The sequence below is a fragment of the Centruroides vittatus genome, unplaced genomic scaffold, assembly GCF_030686945.1.
Source record: "Centruroides vittatus isolate TY-2023 unplaced genomic scaffold, ASM3068694v2 contig_878, whole genome shotgun sequence".
NCBI lineage: Eukaryota > Metazoa > Arthropoda > Arachnida > Scorpiones > Buthidae > Centruroides > Centruroides vittatus.
The window spans coordinates 954448-973360 of NW_027122570.1; the positions used below are offsets into that span (position 1 = coordinate 954448).

Consider the following 18913-nt stretch of genomic DNA (forward strand, 5'->3'; position numbering starts at 1 on the left):
AAGTTTAGAAAGTATTTCTTAACCAAATATTTTAGTTGGATTACATAGCACTTTTCTTTGTAAAAGTTCGTATCCTTAGGCATTTCTGTTATTCAGAGTCCGTTGGGATAGTTGGGATCGAAGTTTCGTGTATATGATCATCAGAAACACCAATCGATCAATTTAGTACTGACAGCATTTGAGGTCAAGTTAACTCAATCAAAAAAGTTTATAGTCGATGTGATATGTTATGTTTAGTCTCATGATAGTTTTCATTAAATATAATCACTTATCGTGTTTCATATAAAGAGGAGAGAATATTTCGTAAATGAATTTCACATAGAAGAAAATTACATTTAAACAACTTTGACGTAAAATTACTAAATATATAGCTAATAATTATTTAATATAAAATATTCTATAATAAAAAATATAATAATCTTTAATATCGCTCATCAAAATAGCTATCACACAAAAATTTAAATCATTTTATTTAAAACCTCTTTTAATAGGTTTAAGCGACAAGATCTAAATTAAGTTTCGTAATGATAATTTAAGTATTACAAACAAATTTTACTTAATTTTACTTTGTAAAATTTACTAATTTCTGATAGTGAAATATATTCATTTACCCATATTTAATGTAAATATTTAAATAATAACGAAATTAAGTTATTTAATAACTTATAATAATGGAAAGTTTATTCATTTTCATTATTATTTACTGAATGTAAATAACATTAATAATTAAAACGTTAATATAATATTCTATATACATCATAATTTAAAATAATTTTATTACTTTATTTTATTATAATAATTCATATAAAGTTCACTTATGCATAATTGTCCATTTTCTAAAGCAATGTTCAATAATAATAATATATCTTTATTTAATGTTTCTATATAAAACAACATTATAATTTTTATTATTATTGTGTTATTTTGTACGAAAACAATGCATTAATTTTTAGTGTTTGGATAAAAAGAAATTTAAAAAATTAAAAGAGTATCGAATTTTGTGTAAACAAACTATATATAATACTGTATATTACTAAATATATATTTTTTCTATTTTATTTCTTTTTATATAACTATTAATATCTTATCTTTTGCTTATTTTCAGTTTAATTTTTCTTTACGTAATTTGAATGTTAACAAAAAATGCTAGTATTGTATAAAGTTATATTGTAAAAATAATATATCATAAATATGAGATAACAAAAATCCACTCCTACGTAATTTAAATTGTTTCACTTATTTATCAAAGATTCATAAAATTTATACTGTTTAACTATTAATTTCAAAATAATAAGAACAAAATTTAATTTAATTTATTTCTATAGAGTATTTATGTATTAAGCGACCCTGTATTAAGTTAGATAAATTCATTTATTTATGTGTTTGTTAAATTAATTTAACGTTAATTATAGGATTACGGATAATTTTGTATAATACGCTTTTAAAACGGTTAATATGTATCAATATTTAACGAATATATAAAATAATTTATAAGAATTTTGCATAATTATAACTCTATCACTACAAATACTATGAATAATTACTTAGCTAATTATATGTTATATAAAATTTAGAGTTTTAATTTTCACTAATTTTTAATACAGTATATTATGTTTTTATTAATCTTTGGCAAACAAATAAATTACTGTTTAAATTTACAATGAAATTATTTTAGTTTAAAAGACTTGTTTATCTGCGCAAAATATTTCATAATTGCATAAAATATTAAACTATAATTTTTTGACACTTTAATTAGTTATGGCAAAGAATGCAACTAACAGAAAGAGATGGGTTGCTTTTCCTTCTTACAATGTAATCTCGAAGGAAAAACATCTTTACAGGAAGCAATCACATTCATCTAATTAAAACTGAAGGTGGTCTTTAAGTATAAAAAGAATTAAACCTACAAAAAAGAAAAAAAACTTTTCTTTTCTTATTAGATTATTCCAATTTTACTTTCTTAGAAAGATATGATTTATAAAAGCAAAAACCGCTAAGAAATCTCTATAAGAAAAAGCAAGTGTGGAAAATGTTTATAATTTAACTGATATAATAATCATTTTTTTTTTAAATTCTATTTTTTCCTTTTCTTTCAACACCGATACGAATGATGTAAGAAGAGACATGTTTATAATATCCAGAAAAAGAACAGAAACTAATTAATTAGAATAAGAATATCATACTTTTTTTAACACAGATTTATAACATTTCGAATTCATGACTTTATCAATGAAACTTTCATTGTATTCATTTATTCAAAAACTTACAATTTTAACATTAACTTTCTTGTATATTAATTTAAATATAAAATAATTACTTATTAAAATATTAGAAAATTTAAAAACTAATTTTAATCTACACGATATTAATCTATTAAATAATAATAGATGCTTTCAGAATCAGTATAACTCTCAGATAATTATTAAATTAATTATAACAAATTCAAATAGAAAATTTTATTTATAGAGAAACTTGGCTAATAATATTTATTTTGATTAAATAATTAAGACGTAACAAAATTTTCTTTTAGGTCTAGAATTTAAAATAATTTATAAGCGGAAAATATTTTTTGATCATTTTTTAAATATAATTTGACATTATTTGTTTTTGTTTTATTATAATAAATTTTAGAGATTTAATTAAAATTAAAATAAATATTTTGATTATTTTTATAACTATGTACTGTACAGTACAGTACATCAAAATATCGATTTAAATAAACAAATATTCTTTTATAAATTATATTATGAGTTACCTAGAAGTTATTAAATACAAATAAAAGATGAATACTTTAAATATCAAGTTAATAAAGAGTTTGATTAACAATTATATAAGACGAAAAGAGAAGAAAGTGATATATCATCTTCAAGTAACATAAAGAAAGTTTCTACCTCAGTGTCAAGGCAACAGGTCCAATTTTCCATTCCGTTCTCTAGTGATGCGCTCGCTTCCTTTACAGTTCTATGCTGTTCTCATTGGATGTTTATTTCGATCACGTGTCTATCGTGTGATTGAGTGGCGCCCCCAATACCTATATTATGGCTAACGTTTAAAATTTTCCCTTTCCGCAACAAAATGACCAATAAACCTAACTTATAATTTTCGAATAAATATATATTTATAATCATATTTTTATTTAATTAATTAAATTTCAAATTAAACTTTTCATGTTTCTTTTCTGCATAGAAATTACAAAATTAATTCTTTATCGTTATAAAGTGTGTTTATAGGATAATTATATGGTGGCATCAAACTTATAATTGAAGGCGATTCCTACTGTTGGGATTTAGTTTTTAAGTTTAATTTCTTAATAAGTTTACTTGTTTTGGATAAATATCAATATATTTATTTATAATTTAATAAAAATAAATACATTTTTATATGTATATATTTATCTCATAGTAATACGAAATATTCGTTATTTTTGAATTTAAAAAAAAACAACAAACAAATTAGAGTAAAATTAAAACTTCTAGCAAACCATTTAAAGAATATTCATTCATTTCTTATTAAATTTATAAATGTTTATTCAAAATTCTTCAAAATATTAATGAAAGAATCGAATTATCTAGAAATGTGACGGTAAAGAATTAAAAATGATAAAGTAAATTAATAATTGATAATTATGGAGAAAATGAAGTCGTCGCGAAAAACTTTTAGGAGCTTTCGTAATCACCAAAAACGACGATCCTAGTGTACACTTGGAAAGCAAACACATAGCTGCACTCTGGCGGCAAACATGAGAAGTTTCAACGCCAGACAGGTGACGATAGAAAGTCTTAATCCCTGCATTCACGGTCATCTTTCTCTGTTTATCTGCTCCACTCCCTTAATCCCGCGATCAGGAAAGCTTAATCATCCCCTTTTGCATTGATTGTGAAAAAATTATCTATAATATACCCTATATTAAATTTTATATTCAATAAAATCATCATATCGTTTAATTTCCATAAAGAGCTTTTAAACCTTTTAATCTTTTATTTTCATATTAAAATAATAATAATAATAATAATAATAATTTCTTCTATATGTGTTGAATAATTAAATACTAACTATTAATTGAGATTTCATTTACTGACTTCATCTACACCATTCTGAAAAATTAACTTATTTTTCAATATTTATACATAAAAGCTTATCAATAAAATTAAAATTAGAATTAAAACCATCTAAATAAAGTTTAAAGTGTTTAATAATTCAGCTTCTATATTTTAAATTTAAGCTCTGATTATATAAAAACTTTATCAAATCAACATGGCTACAAAAGAATATTTGTTTATCTTTAATATTTTAGTATTACTTTAAATTATTTCTACGGTTTATCCCGTTGTAGAGAATTAGAACAATAAACGTAGACAGAGGCTATAATAAAATAATTCTAATTAATTTTTTTAAGTACTGGAAATAACAGTAACTTACATTTATTTTGAAATATTCCATCATTTCTATTCTAACTTGTTCAATAGATTCTTTTCGCTTAATTAGTTTATTCATATTTAAATTAGTAAAATGTTAAAATTTTTTTTAAAACTCTTATTTAATGAATCTTAATGGAGAGTTTTATCCAATACTTATTTGGCAAATATTTACTTAATAAAAATAAAAACTTAGCCTGTATGATTTATATATTGTTATTTTGGAACAATGAAAATAACTAAACACTTTCAACAATATTTTCTAAACAAATTAATCATTAAATTATGAAAAAAGTTACTGCAGTCTTAATAATTATTTCTACTGAATTATTTATTCAATTTATTTACATTATACATAAAATATAAATAAAAAATAATATGCTTTTTATCAAAAAATAAATTAAATTTATTTTTATTTAAAAACAGCTCAAATATAGAATCTCGAGTTTTATATCAAACTCAGTAAGCTTGTCATCAATTTAATTTAAAAAATAATCCAACTTCTTAAAATTGTTTTACTTTAATTGTTCGGTTTATTCATTTTTCTATGATTTTTTAAAAATTGGGATTAATACTCTCTTCTTTATGATATTGTGAGATTTCTATATACTCGACTATTTATAAAGATAGATCTATACTGAATCAATCTATGAAACATAGTTTTCCATTATTTCATTTAGTCAATATTTAATGGTATGTAGTATTATCTAAATGTGGAATATTGTATTTATAATTGTTATAATATTTATCAAATATAATTAAAATGAAATTAGAATGACTTAAAAAAATAGAATTCTGCTTTTTAAATTAAAAATTACGTTAATTAATCAAAGGAAACTTTTAGTTGAGATTTTGTTTGAAGATAAAGTCTCAACCAAAAATTCCTTTGATTAATTAATGTATAAGCTTCACAAAGATATGACTAATCCTAAACAAAAATCCTGTTCAAACAGATGAAGTTCTTCGTAGTTTACTTGTCTGCTCATTTATCTTCTGTTTATATTTATATACATTAGTTGACTAAACTCGAAAACATTCTTTTAATAAAAATATTGCAAGAAATTTAAAATAAATGAAGATTTTGCTTTATATTTTTAATTCCTGCAGTTTAAAAATATTAACCAATTAAATAAACTAAAATATTAACGGTTATGGTTAAAGTTAAATAACTACCTATACGATAATTTAATATCATATAACTTAATGTTGGCCGTAAAATTTAACCGAAATAAATTCGTCTATTTAAAATTCGTGTAAATTTTACTCTTGATTGATAGTTATAACCAAAAACTCATTATCTTTATAAATTATATCATCTATTTGATATTATATTTTATGTATTTTAAATATCACTTAGAGATTTTACTTGTTTAATTTCCACGTCGATAATTTGAAAATCGTGGCCCAATTACGTTATAGAATTTGCCGTAATAACAATGAACCTAATGGCTAATTTCGGAGAGAAACTACAATAACCTTATAGGATACGAAAGGCGCATTGGTTCCGGACAGGCGGACACAGAAATCGACTAAAGGGGGCCAAGCAACAAAACCAACAGAGGCGGGGGTGAGGCAACTGACAAAAGCTCTATCGTCATCCGCTCTTTAATTACGAGCTAAGCAGTATCGTACAGGTTATTTTGCATAGCGACGGCTTTTCTTTTGATGTTTGCTTATAGGGGAAAGAATAGAAACCTCGTACTCTGTGTGTTCGCAGCCAAACAAAGGGGTATTAATTAGAAGACCCGACGGGCGGGTTCGCTATGGCTTCATTTGGACAGGAAGTTGGGGTTGGGTCTATCCCTAGACTCGTGATTCACGTTTGTAACCTTTTGTTGCTTGTCTGATTACAAAGTTCTGCTCTGACCCTTCGCACTGTTTCAAGATTAGGTGGGTGGATCCGAAATTGTCGTTTGAGTAGACCATATATATCGTTCTTAAAAAGAAGGTGTTGGTTTCGAGATTAAAAACTGCATTTTTACTTTTGTAGACGATATCAGCCACAAACTTTTCGATAACAAGTTATGTTCTTATTAAACCGCTACAAATAAGATTTAAAATAAGTTTCTACCCAGAACAGGTTTCGTCGCAAAAGAAAGCTTTGCTTTGTAAGTACAGTACACCCTAATGACTATTGTAAAGAAATGAGGTTAAATTTCAGTTTAATTACTTCAATTAATTATCGAAATTATTCAATTTTAATAGAATAATGTTATAATTAATATTGTATTTTAGCATCAAGTTTTATAATTTATAAACTCTCTATTTCTTCATTATACATCAAAAGTCACTAGCTTAAAAAATGAAAAGTAGAGCACTGCGTTGTTCGCAGCAAAAAGAAACAGCTATAAATTTACACATAACACAACAGAATTTTAATACGAACGAGAGAGTGCAGCGATAATTAGCCCCGCGACAAGGTTTGCATATTATGAAGACAGCTTATTGTCTGGTATCTTTTAGACAAGTCGACCTTTCATCATTGGAGAGGAAGGAAACTTTCACATCTATTCCATTATTTGCCCTTTGACCCGAGTGCGCTCAATTGTACCCCTGGCCGCGTAGTTAGTTTGGATCCCCCGCTGGATTCGGAGCAACGTCCGCTGCATCACGCTGTGATGTATGTCTCAACAATATGAAAAGGTAAAGATGTTTACACGAAGAAATAGCTGCCCGGCATATTTTAAAAATAATAAAAGAAAAACGCAATTATTGACAAAAGCCAACTCAAGGGCCATTTATTTAAGTTTCAATTAGAATTCACATAAATTATTCATTCATATTTTGATAAGCATGTCGTATTATCATATGAAAGGAACCAACTTCAAAAAAAAGTGCCTGGTATTTATATTATTACGGCATTATTAATGTAAATATAGCATCATTAAGGGAAGAAACGAAATACAGGCGATGAAATTTGTCACTTAAATTGTCGTCATAATGACGAAGAAGAAATTAACCTACTCAAAATAAACATCCTCACTTCTAAATTAGGGACCATGGCCAAAAATGGGGTTGAAAATTTATCGAAGGGATGAATAAAAAACCAATCTCCTTTAAAATAAACAAGATTATTTAAATGTTTAATTATTTAAAGTCTTAATTCCTCAATAATAATGATTTGTTTTTGTAAAAGGAGCAGTTTCTATAGCGTGGGTTTTTCTTTCTTCGCTGCACGGATAAGAAGAGAGTAGGAACATAATCTTGATGTTATCTGAAAGAATTATAAAGGGAAAAAATCTCGTTTATAGCCTAAAAAATGACAATAAATCGACGAAGAAAGTATCAATTTCAGTTTTATGGCATCGGTACGGAGTAAAATGCATCAAACATCCGGGACTCGCAGTATCCCAATATACGCATATGCTCGATTAGGAGATAACTCATCAGTCATCTGATATTTGTAACTATAAATACGTTTCCATAATGAAGAGTAAAATTAAGAATATCCTTTAAAATTATTTTTAACGAAAGTATCTAAATATTTTCTTGCAGCGTCTTTTAAAGAAAGGGGGGAAGAATCAAAACTTGGTGAAAAAGTGAATATTTGCGCCATCTAGCGATAAAAATCAAAAAGATTGACAGAAATTCTTTGATTTCCATAAAAAATATGATTTTTTTCATCAGTAATTCCCGTATTAAACATTCATTTTTTAAGTCAATAACGGCTGATCAGATATAACGGATGCTGTTTAATTATTTTCATTTTAACACACTGTCTACTTTATTAAAATACAATCTTTATTATGACAGTTTATATTAAATTTAAATTTGGTACCTTGTGTTTTCCTAAAATTTTCCCTTCTCGTCTATAACAATGGTCTGTTAATGCACAGTTAGATTTGTATATAGAGAGACAATAGTAATGTAACCTACTATAACAATGTACAACGATAAACAATTATGCAATACAAAAGATATTGAGGTTAGTTTACATACTTATATTCAAATATATTTCTAGAGGATGGAGCAAGTCTACCAACGATCGCTCTCTGCCATCTGGTGTGAAGTACATAAACTATATTTGCTAATATGGTAAAAATTTTCATTGATGAAGATAAATAAAAACCTGTAGAATACAAAAACTGATGGCTACGCTTTCAACGAAGAAAAATTATAATAAATGCATAAATCAATATAATTTGGATATGTTAAATAAGTTTGAAAAGTTTCACACAGGATACAAAATTTTCAGCAGTATTGCTCATTCGTTACCTTAGTCATTTTTACAAAAATGAAACAAACATTTACGTAATTGCTGAACTTGCTGAAAAATTGCCAAAGTGAATCGTTTTCAAAGAGTTATTTATTTTAAAAATATGAAAATATAATTCAGTTTCTATTTTCACGAGTTGTTAGACTCAGATCTCGATACATAAAAATCTATAAATAAAAATAACTTTCTCTCTTCCTATTTTAAAATGCGGCACTTGTAAGAACCATGCACGATGTGGTGACCCAGAAAATCGAGATTATCGCGTTACTAATTTATTCACCGGCAATGTCATTAAGGATCATGGATCCTTTCGTAGTTCCTTTATTTAACACCAGATGGCAGATGAACAACAATAATTTATGGGTTTCTAATTCTCATAAATCCTCTTTCCCCCATCGTATCTTTCATATTTTTAGTAAATGAGTTGGAAAATTTTATGTTTTTATTACAGAATTTCGAGTAATGAAACCTGTAGACTTATTAATAAAAAACTATTAAGTTAATTTAATCTATAATATTAAGAAGCTATATTAATGTCTTCTATATTTATCGATATTTTTATTTATATAAATATTTCAAACTCAAACTAAGACAAGTTAATTTAAAAATTATAAAATGCCATTCTAAATCTAAATAACAATAAATCTCAATTACCTTTGATTCAAAAATAAAATTTTTGAACTTAAACATTAAATATATGCCGAAATAAACATAAATATACATTAAATTAAATCTTAACGTCGAATTCTAAGCCATTCTGTAGGCTAATTAACTTTAAAATTCGATTATGGACAGCAAAACTTTTACTTAATTTCATAGAAAAATAAACAAATGATATTTTTTATAAATTTTAAAATATAAAATAAAAATTTTTATTTGCCTCTTTTTTAGTCGGTCATCGCACTTGTTCTTTATAACAACGACGTAAATTTTCTTATACCGTGTGACGTGATTTGCACGCGAAACACTAATGATAAATAAAACTAGTTGCTCAACTTGCGAGAACTCAAAAAATCAAGCGTATCATCTCGAACAAAATTTAAAGAAAAAAACAAATAAAATAAACGGGTAATTTTAAAATCAATGAACCGTAATAAATTTCAGAAAATGTAAAATTGTTGTTATGGGCGTAAAATTCTTAATAATTAGTTTAGAAATTCGCAATTAGGTCTAGGACTATTAATTGCATTGATTACAGTAATGACACAATTATACTTGTAAACAAGGACATTATGTATTTTGCTATAGGCACATTTAAAAATCTCCATTACGTTTTTATTATTTTATAAATCACAATAAAAATGTTCTAAAATTTTTAAGATTTAATTCTACTTAAAGCGATCACAGAAATGTATTTCATATTATTATTATTATTATTTATAAATATAATATTTTGAAAAAATAAAATAAAATTTAATTCTACTTCGTGTGACTTATATAGAACAGTTAAACTTTCGATAACAGAAACTAATACTTTATCATTAAAACGTTCAAATAAAGGTCATGTATTAGAACAAAAATATTTAGACAAGGAAATGTTTTATGTAAAGGTTATTTCGAAGCATTCCAATTTTTCGTGCCATTACGCGTCACTATTTTTGTTCCATATTTTGTAAAAAATCGGAATTCTTTAAAGTTTTATTTTAAATCATTTAGCTTGAATTATGTCTTAAAAATTAATTAAAAATTCATTATTTTTGATGAAGTTTTCTTTAAATTTATCGTAACATTTAATTATTTCATCAATGATCCGAACTGAAATTAAAATTCTTTTTTCTATATTGAAATATTAATAGAGTTATCGAAACATTTTAATTATATTATATAGAATCAAGTATCCTAATGCTAAGAATGGATTCTACTTTAGATTGTTTTAAGTTAAAGGTCGTAAATACAGGATATTATAAAGTCAATATAAATGTACGAGATAGAGAGAAATTTTTATATTTATGTAAATCTGGCGGACATCAACTAAGAAATGTTAATCAGTTATTATTATATCTTATTACACGCAGTATATATACACACTGTATTTAGACTTAACGTATTTGAATTTTTAAAAAATGCATATAAAAGAAAGATATTTCAATATTGTTAAAACGCATTAAACTTGTATCTACAGATATAAATCCGAGAATTAAAATAAAGTGGAGTATAACATTTAAAAGATGTTTCGTGACATCAAAAGGAACAATTCTTAAATGTATTACACGGTTTCTATAGCGTATAACTCTTAAAAATACCGACAAACTTACTTGTTTTAAAGTAGATATGCATTATTGGTATTTTATTCATTTGGACAAGCTGTGTGTTAAAATAATTAAATGGCACAACTGTTCATTTTAAACAAATTTTAATCTAAGAAAACAAAACTCACTCTTAACAATTAGTGCATTTGAAGTTCTTAGTTTTATTGAAAGAAATTTACAAAGAGTAGCGAACAAACGAATAGAATAAAAACAGTAAACGAATTTTTCCAAAAAAGATGCTCGAAAATTATGTTATTTAGAATGTAAATTGATTAAAAAAGAAAAACCTTTCTTTTTTATAATCCTTTTTTATTCCCATTTTCCTTGTCACGTTTTATCAAAGTGCAGGAAGGCAATTCAACAAATAACTTAACTTTTGACATCCTAATGACGATAATTTTATAGAATACATCTACAAGATTCAAATTCAAAACATAAAACATGCTATTATACAAAATTTTGACTTAATGTAAATTTGCGTAGACAAATATCTACTTAAAGTTATAAAAATAAAAATTTTATTATAGTTATATTACTATTACAGATTTCTTCAATCTTTAGACAAGTCCCGAAAGATTTTAGTGTAAATTTCAATTGATTATATTTATAATAATAGACCCCATACGATACTTCATTTGACTGTTATATGGGATACGACTATTAGTACGTAATAGGTCTACAATGGACTAAACAAAGACTAATAGTAGGATTAATAATAAAATAACATTTTTGAGAAATTGAGATTTTATTTAAAATATAATGAATATAATTTTTTATTGTAATGCATTTAACTATAATTTTCTGTAAAAAGTTAATTTAATCTTAATTAGGAATTGTTTTTTTATTAAAAGTTGAATATTTTTATAATAAGAAAACATATTTTATAACTCATTAATAATATAATATTAATTATATTCCGTTTATAAATTAAGAATAAAAATTTTATATGGAAATCTTTGTATTTTTGCTTAAGAACTCCCGGATAAAAATTGCTGAATTTAATATCCAAATTAATTTAAAATTTATATAATCTGTTAATAAAAAATTTACGCAAACAGATTGTATATGTTTTTCTCTTTAATAAATAATTTGGGTTTTATTGAACTCAAAACGGATAGAACTTGAGTTAATATGCTAATAATTAACAAACTTTGCGTATTGTATTTACTTTTTATAGTTGCTTTCTAATATTTTAAGTTAATAATAATTTTTGCCATTATTAAATAAATATAAATAAGATGATGTTATCGGTGTAAAATATGTTTTATTGTTATGGTTGGTTGGTTTGTTGGAGTTTTATGGCTAACTTCACCAAATTAGAATATAAATAAATAAATAAATAAAAACTTATTCATACTGGCTGAAAAATATTAATTGACGAAAGCCTATTAAAAACAAATAGATTTGTATTCATAATAATTAATAATTTACTCGTTTTATTATAGAAATAAATATTAATATAAAACAGTTGGTTAAATTCTGTTATTAAATGCATTATTAGAAAATAGCAACTTATGTTTAAAAAAATAAGTTGATAATTTAGCAGAAAATGTAAAAGTTGACTGAAAAAATAGTCATTAGTAGTTTATATTATAACTATATAATCGAATTGTCAACTAACTGTACTATATTTAAAATTTATCTTGTATACTAGTACGTTTTTATCAATTAACAGGACTTATTATACTGGAATTATGGATGCAGATATTTAGTCTTATAGATCAGAAATAATACTTTTTAGGTGAACTAAATAAAAAATATTATTTCTGATCTATAAGACTAAATATCTGCATCCATAATTCCAGTATAATAAGTCCTGTTAATTGATAAAATAGTACTAGTATACAAGATAAATTTTAAATTACGATAGAGGACACAAAGACATAATAATTAACTATACTATAATTCTATAGTATAGTTAATTTTATAGTTCGTTTCTATAATCTGTTATTCGGTTATTTCATTATAATTATTTCTCTAAGATTTTTATAATTCCTCGAAACCTTATTAAAAATCCATCTACTTTTAATATATTGTTTGGATTTTTATAAGACTATTTAAATGTAGTAAATACATGTATCAGTTGACTATCATTTATCAGTATCTATAAGTTATAGTTTATGAAAGAGAAAATAATTATCATCAAAATTTTCTTTGAAACTTATGAAAATATATCCATTAAAGTGACAGTCAAAAACGAAATTTTTATCTGATAAATTTTATAAATGATAATTGTATTATCATATTAGAGGCTTTTTCCTCTCATCGAAAACCTCAGCTAGTATTTGGAGATCTCAAAAATTCTTTTTCTAAAAAATAATTTATTAAACTTCTGATTTCGACCTCGACAAACATTTAAAGTTATATTTAAAGACATAGATATTAATATATAAAGTTATACTTATATATTAATAACTAAATATTGTGTCGTTTCATTATTATGCTCAAAATTGACTTTAAAGTCTAATAGGAATATTAACATAGTATATTAATATATTTCGAAAATACAAGAAATGTGCTACGTAAACATTAAAAATTTTCAAAAATTTCTTTGATGAATCTATTTACCTAGCAAATTCACAGAATAAACTATATAAGAAAACGATGACAATGATTTTGTAAATATTACAAACGAAAGTGTCCATGCAGGAATACTTTATTTTTTATTGAATCGCCGGTGCAAGGGATGAGTGTAGGTGGACTAGGAATAGCAACATCTCGTCACCATGACAACGAGGGTCGGAGCGAGGGAGTATTACTGAATGTCACTCTATAAAAAGAGCCCGATGCCATTGTGGATCCAGTGGGTCCTAACGGACAACAATGGACTGAGACTGCGAGGCATTTGTTGTCGGACTTTTGTATCCAGTCGGTCCTGCGTCACCTTTTCTCTCGTCGTTCGCGTTCTTTTTTGTTGCAGATGGTCGAAAAGGAGAAGCAGAGGAAAGAAGAAGAAGAAGAAGAAAAAAAAAACGCTGAGTTTCTAGCTTCTCCTGTATTGCGGTGGACGAAGAAAGATTAGTTATTTGGTTTCGGACAAACACCGAGGTACTCGGAGCAGAGATGTGAATAGAAAAAGAGAAAAGGCTGTTACTGTAATGCGTTTCTTCTCATCGAGTTTCGAATTTACTTAAGCTACGTACAACGACAAACATATTTTCGAGACTACAATTGTGAAAAGTAGTCTTTTCATTATTTGATGTCTTTTCATTGTCTGCGGTCTTCTATTGTTGTCTCTCGTAGCTATTGTTGATAAGATGATCACATGACTCGCACAATGATAGACTAATTACGCCTCCAGAATGCTTTTGTGGGTCTTTATATTCGTAAACCTAAAAATTATTTAGAGAACGAATTTAAAATAAACTAGTTTTGAATTTCCTTTTAATTGTGATAAACTCTACTTAATATATGCAACGCATTTATTTATTTTCTAATCAATGTAATTTCTTACTGAATGTTTAGGTTTATAAATAACACCCAACAGAACAATCCTTGAATCATGATTTGTAATTCTAAATTCATTCTCAGGATTAATTATTTATGCTTACTGAGTTATAGATTATCTTCACGTTATATTAGCTTTGTTTAAATATTCTCATTTTATGACTACAGAAGTGATAAACTTTTAATTAAAACAGAACCTTTATAAATTTCAAGATAACATTTTGTATAGATCTACAGAGCAGCAAAATTTTTGGAACTTGATCAATGAAAATTGCTATAAAATAAAATTTTTGTCTTAAAAATAATGTTAATTAGTAAAGTTATATTTAGTTTTAAATTTCTCAAGTTTTCATAGAAAGAAAATATTATTTCGAGTTTAAAAAGTAGCCAAAAATATCAACATTTTTAAAGAAAAGGAAAGTTAAAATTATCAAAAACATTTAAGAATGGTTTATGATCTTCCTGAAGTTTATTTAACACCCATTTCTCTTATGTAACTAACAGGTTGCTATATTTTAAACTCGGGAATATATAACCAGAGCAAAAAGTAAGACTCGTTTTACTAGAAATTACTGCTCCTTTTGTCACTGCATCATCAAAAATAGGCTCACCTGCGCTCACCTGGGCGTACTCCTATTTGATAACGAGGTCACTTAGGTGGCAATGTTTAGCGGAAGGGCGGTCCTCGTGAGACTCCACGACCTCAGTTGAGTAAATAGACGGAAAGGCGTGAGAAGAACTAGCATTTCCTCTACGATAAACGGCATTCACCCTTTCGCTGACGTAGCATTTGTCATGAGAAAGCATCATTAATTCTAAAATTTTCTAAGTTTTTCACCAAAAGTAATTGGGTACATTGTTTAATTTGTTTACAACGATTTTAAAATAGATTGTAATGAATTAACGCTAAACACTCCAAAATGGCAGAATATAAATAAATTGAAACAATTCATTTGATCGAAACTCACAAAAAAATTCTATTAGGCCTTAGCCTAAATCTTGGAAAAATTTATAAAAATTAAAACCGAATAAAAAAATAGCCCAAGGTCTATTTCAATGAATTTAATATAAATTATAAAGAACAAAAAGAAAATAACACAACCTGGTGTTGAAATAGGCTAATTTTTGCATATAATACAACTCATGTATTAAGTTTTTAATCTAATTGAGATTTTTTAAAAGGCCAAAATCAAAAGTTTTATTTCGTAGTTAGAATCTATTTTACAAATATTACATTATTCTTAATAATAAAAGTATTTTTTACATAATATTCACGAAATTATTCAAAAAGCTATTTAATAATTTATTGTTTATGCTTACGCACAACGGTAATCTTAATATTTCACTCTGATAGGTTAAATATATGTTATATATGCACATTAGATATAAATAATGGCCAGCTTAAGACAACGGGAGGTCACCACACTTATTTATTCCAGAAAACTGGAAGACGTACAATACAATCTAGTTAAGGTCTTGTTGGAAAGGTCTCGACTTTTATGTCATTAGAAAGAAGATGAAATCAAGACAACTTTATTAAGAACAAAATACATTTCAATTTTCATCATATAATTTTAAATAAAATGCTAATTGCTAATTTAAAAATGAGCAATCATTTTCTTATTTTCATTTTAATCAATGACGTTATAATGTTTTGTAAGGCACGACGTTTTAATTAATTTAATTATGAAACAATCAAATAGAATAAATTACATTTAATTATTTCATATTCTAAGATATCGAAATAAACTTGAGTATTTACAAAATATTTTGCATTTATTCAAAAAGTTAACGAAAAGAAGAAAAAACAGGAAGAAAGATTACCGAATGGAATTCTATTCCCAACTATTTTTAGCAATTTAAATTATTTATTATTAGATTATTTTTGTATCCTTAATAATTTCTATCCAGTATTATAAAAAAATTAAATATACTAAACATTATTTATACTTTAGAATTATTAAATAAACAAAATATATCTGTTTTGTTGGGTATCGGGTTCTACTTTGTTATTCTAAACAAATTAAAATACCTTTACTAAAATATATAATTAAAATTAAGTTTTCTTTATATGCAAGGTTTAAAACTCCAGAATTCTGTATAATAACAAAACGGTTCCAATTTAATTTTTATTACAGAAATTTATGAAAAAACTTGTTAATTCATAGAAATTTTCAAACTGAAAGATAAAAGCTAATTTAAATATATTTCACGTAATTTTTAAATTCAGAATTTTTTTTATATCATTAAATATTTAAATGAGACACAAATGCATATTTTGAAAATATATTCTCAAAAAGACTTATATTAACAAAAATATCTAGAAAATTTTATAAAAGTTTTAAAAAATTTGAATGCGAATTTTAATTATAAATTTTACTTTTTTTCATTTTTATTAATAATATAGTAATAAAAAGTTTTATTTTCTCTCTCGCTCTCCAGTAATTTTTACTATATCATAAACGCTGAAAGTATTCAGAAAGCGACAATATCTAATGTTTAAAATTCTGATTAACATTCAAATTAATTTTTTAAAATAATAATGTTTAGTTAATTGCAAATTATCATTTCGGTATTTAATTTTAAAAAGTGTTGTTATCATAATATAAAGCTAATTAAATGATTGTAATCTTAATTGTTCTTAATACATTACAAAATATGCACATAAAATATTTCATTTTGCTTTAATTAAATTGTGTTACGAAACTTTTTCGTGTTATCTTAATAGCCTGAAAAATTACGATTTACTGTAAATATGTTCTAGATTTTCAAAAACAAATTACTTTTCAAATATACAATCTAAAATATTACGTAACCTACGAAATCTAATTTAAATTCATAATAAAGTTCTTTGAGTCAGATTATAGAAATAAAAACTACAAACATAATTAAAATTAAGTAAGGCTAAATTTACTTTAAATTAGTTCGTTTTCCCATTAAATTTATAATAAATCAATATTTTAATGTCATAAAATATATTTTAGTTTAACAATTCTTATTTTTTTTCACTGCCGTTATAGTTTTCTCGAATTGTTTACGACCGAAACATTTTTCCAAAAAATAATATAACCGAAATGTCCAGAAAATGTGATAAATTTTGATAAAATAGATAGGAATTTTAATGAATTAATTAATTATTCATTATGGTATCCGTTAGCATATGAGAAAGATGTGAATGACGTTAAGAACAAACTCATGTACAGTACAGTACTGTACCATTTTCTCATTCGAGACCATTAACATTTTTTTAATATGGAATTCATGTTTTAAGTTTATATTGTAAAATAAACTTTAAAAATTTGCAATAAAATTTAATTAGAACATATAATTACGGTGTAAATTGAATATTTTGGCAAATTATTTCGATTCGGCCATCTTCAAGCACCGATAAATTATTTGCTTAAATCAACGATTTCATTGATTAATTCGTTCGAATATATTTTTACTAATACATTACTTCTTTTAACTATAAAACTGTTTTCGTTTTGCGTTTCGTTTTCGCCTTGCTATTATTTCAACTGCTGTCGTTGAAATAATAGCAAGGCGCCATTGTTGTTCGTCTCGTTCGCGAAGAATCGAGATTGTAACGATTAGGCTACAACAAAAATGCCGAAAAATATAATTATTCTTTAATATTAATTGCGCTAATTATGCAGTAAAATACTATATATCGAATCGAGATTAAAACTAGAAAATCAATCTGTAAACCATTTCCTTACAGAGAATACGACTAAAGCTTTCTTTATGTATAACAGGCTTATTGTATAGTGACGTCTGTCTTAACTGAAGCAGCAACAAACTATAAATATTCATTATTCGATATGCTAGGCAAATAAAATTCAAATAATATGATATTATATATCGATTTATGTATGTCTTAACATGCAAGAATCATTTCCGGTTATGTTCCGTTATATAACGTTATGAAACGCTTTCCTGATTTTTTGAAGTTTCCAAAGAAAGAAATCATTCAATCAAATTAAACCTAAATGACTTTTATGAAAATTCAAAATATATAATGACTATTGGTTATAACTTATAGAAAATTATAGAACATCAATATTTTATTTGAAAAAAAAAAAAAACGAAAAATCTGTTTCTGAGATTGTTTTAATGAATCTATCTTAATTTATAAACGATTAAATCATTTTCGTTGATAATATCTTTCAAGTGAAGCGTTCTTTATTACCGTGAAAAATGATATGATTTACCATCAATGTCTACGAACGTTTTTAACCCAAAATATGAATCTGAAACATGCAAAATATCAAAAAATATGCATATCTGGCAATAATAATAGAAAAATTAAAGTTTTTCTTGGGACATTATTTTTTATTCACAATTTTGATCTACAAAATACGAATCGCAAACCAGCATTTTCTGTATAAGTTTTCAATTGTTAGTCTGTGTCGTCACCTAACTCAGCTTTTCCCAAACTTCTTGGTAAAATGAAGGCTCCTCATCGTCTGTAATGATTGGAGCATGCCGAAAAGCTGCTAGATTTTCGGGTGTAAACTGATTAGCAAATCGGAATCGACTAAAGTTGCTTTTTTTTGTTAAATAATGATCTACAGCATCTGTAATTT

At 25.3% G+C, this 18913-nt stretch overlaps 1 protein-coding gene across 7 annotated transcripts in view; it reads right to left on the reverse strand.

Moving 5' to 3' along the window:
* The window catches only part of LOC136983191 (transcription factor Sox-13-like), a 377109-nt gene that overhangs the window by 273693 nt on the left and 84503 nt on the right, over positions 1-18913 (reverse strand). The window contains exon 1 of one of the 7 annotated variants that reach the window (XM_067279852.1): positions 2892-2982. The exons of the other annotated variants lie outside the window; for them this stretch is intronic. The gene's annotated coding sequence lies outside the window, so the exon portion shown is untranslated. Of the gene's footprint in view, positions 1-2891; positions 2983-18913 lie in introns of those variants that run through there. 7 annotated transcript variants of the gene reach the window in all.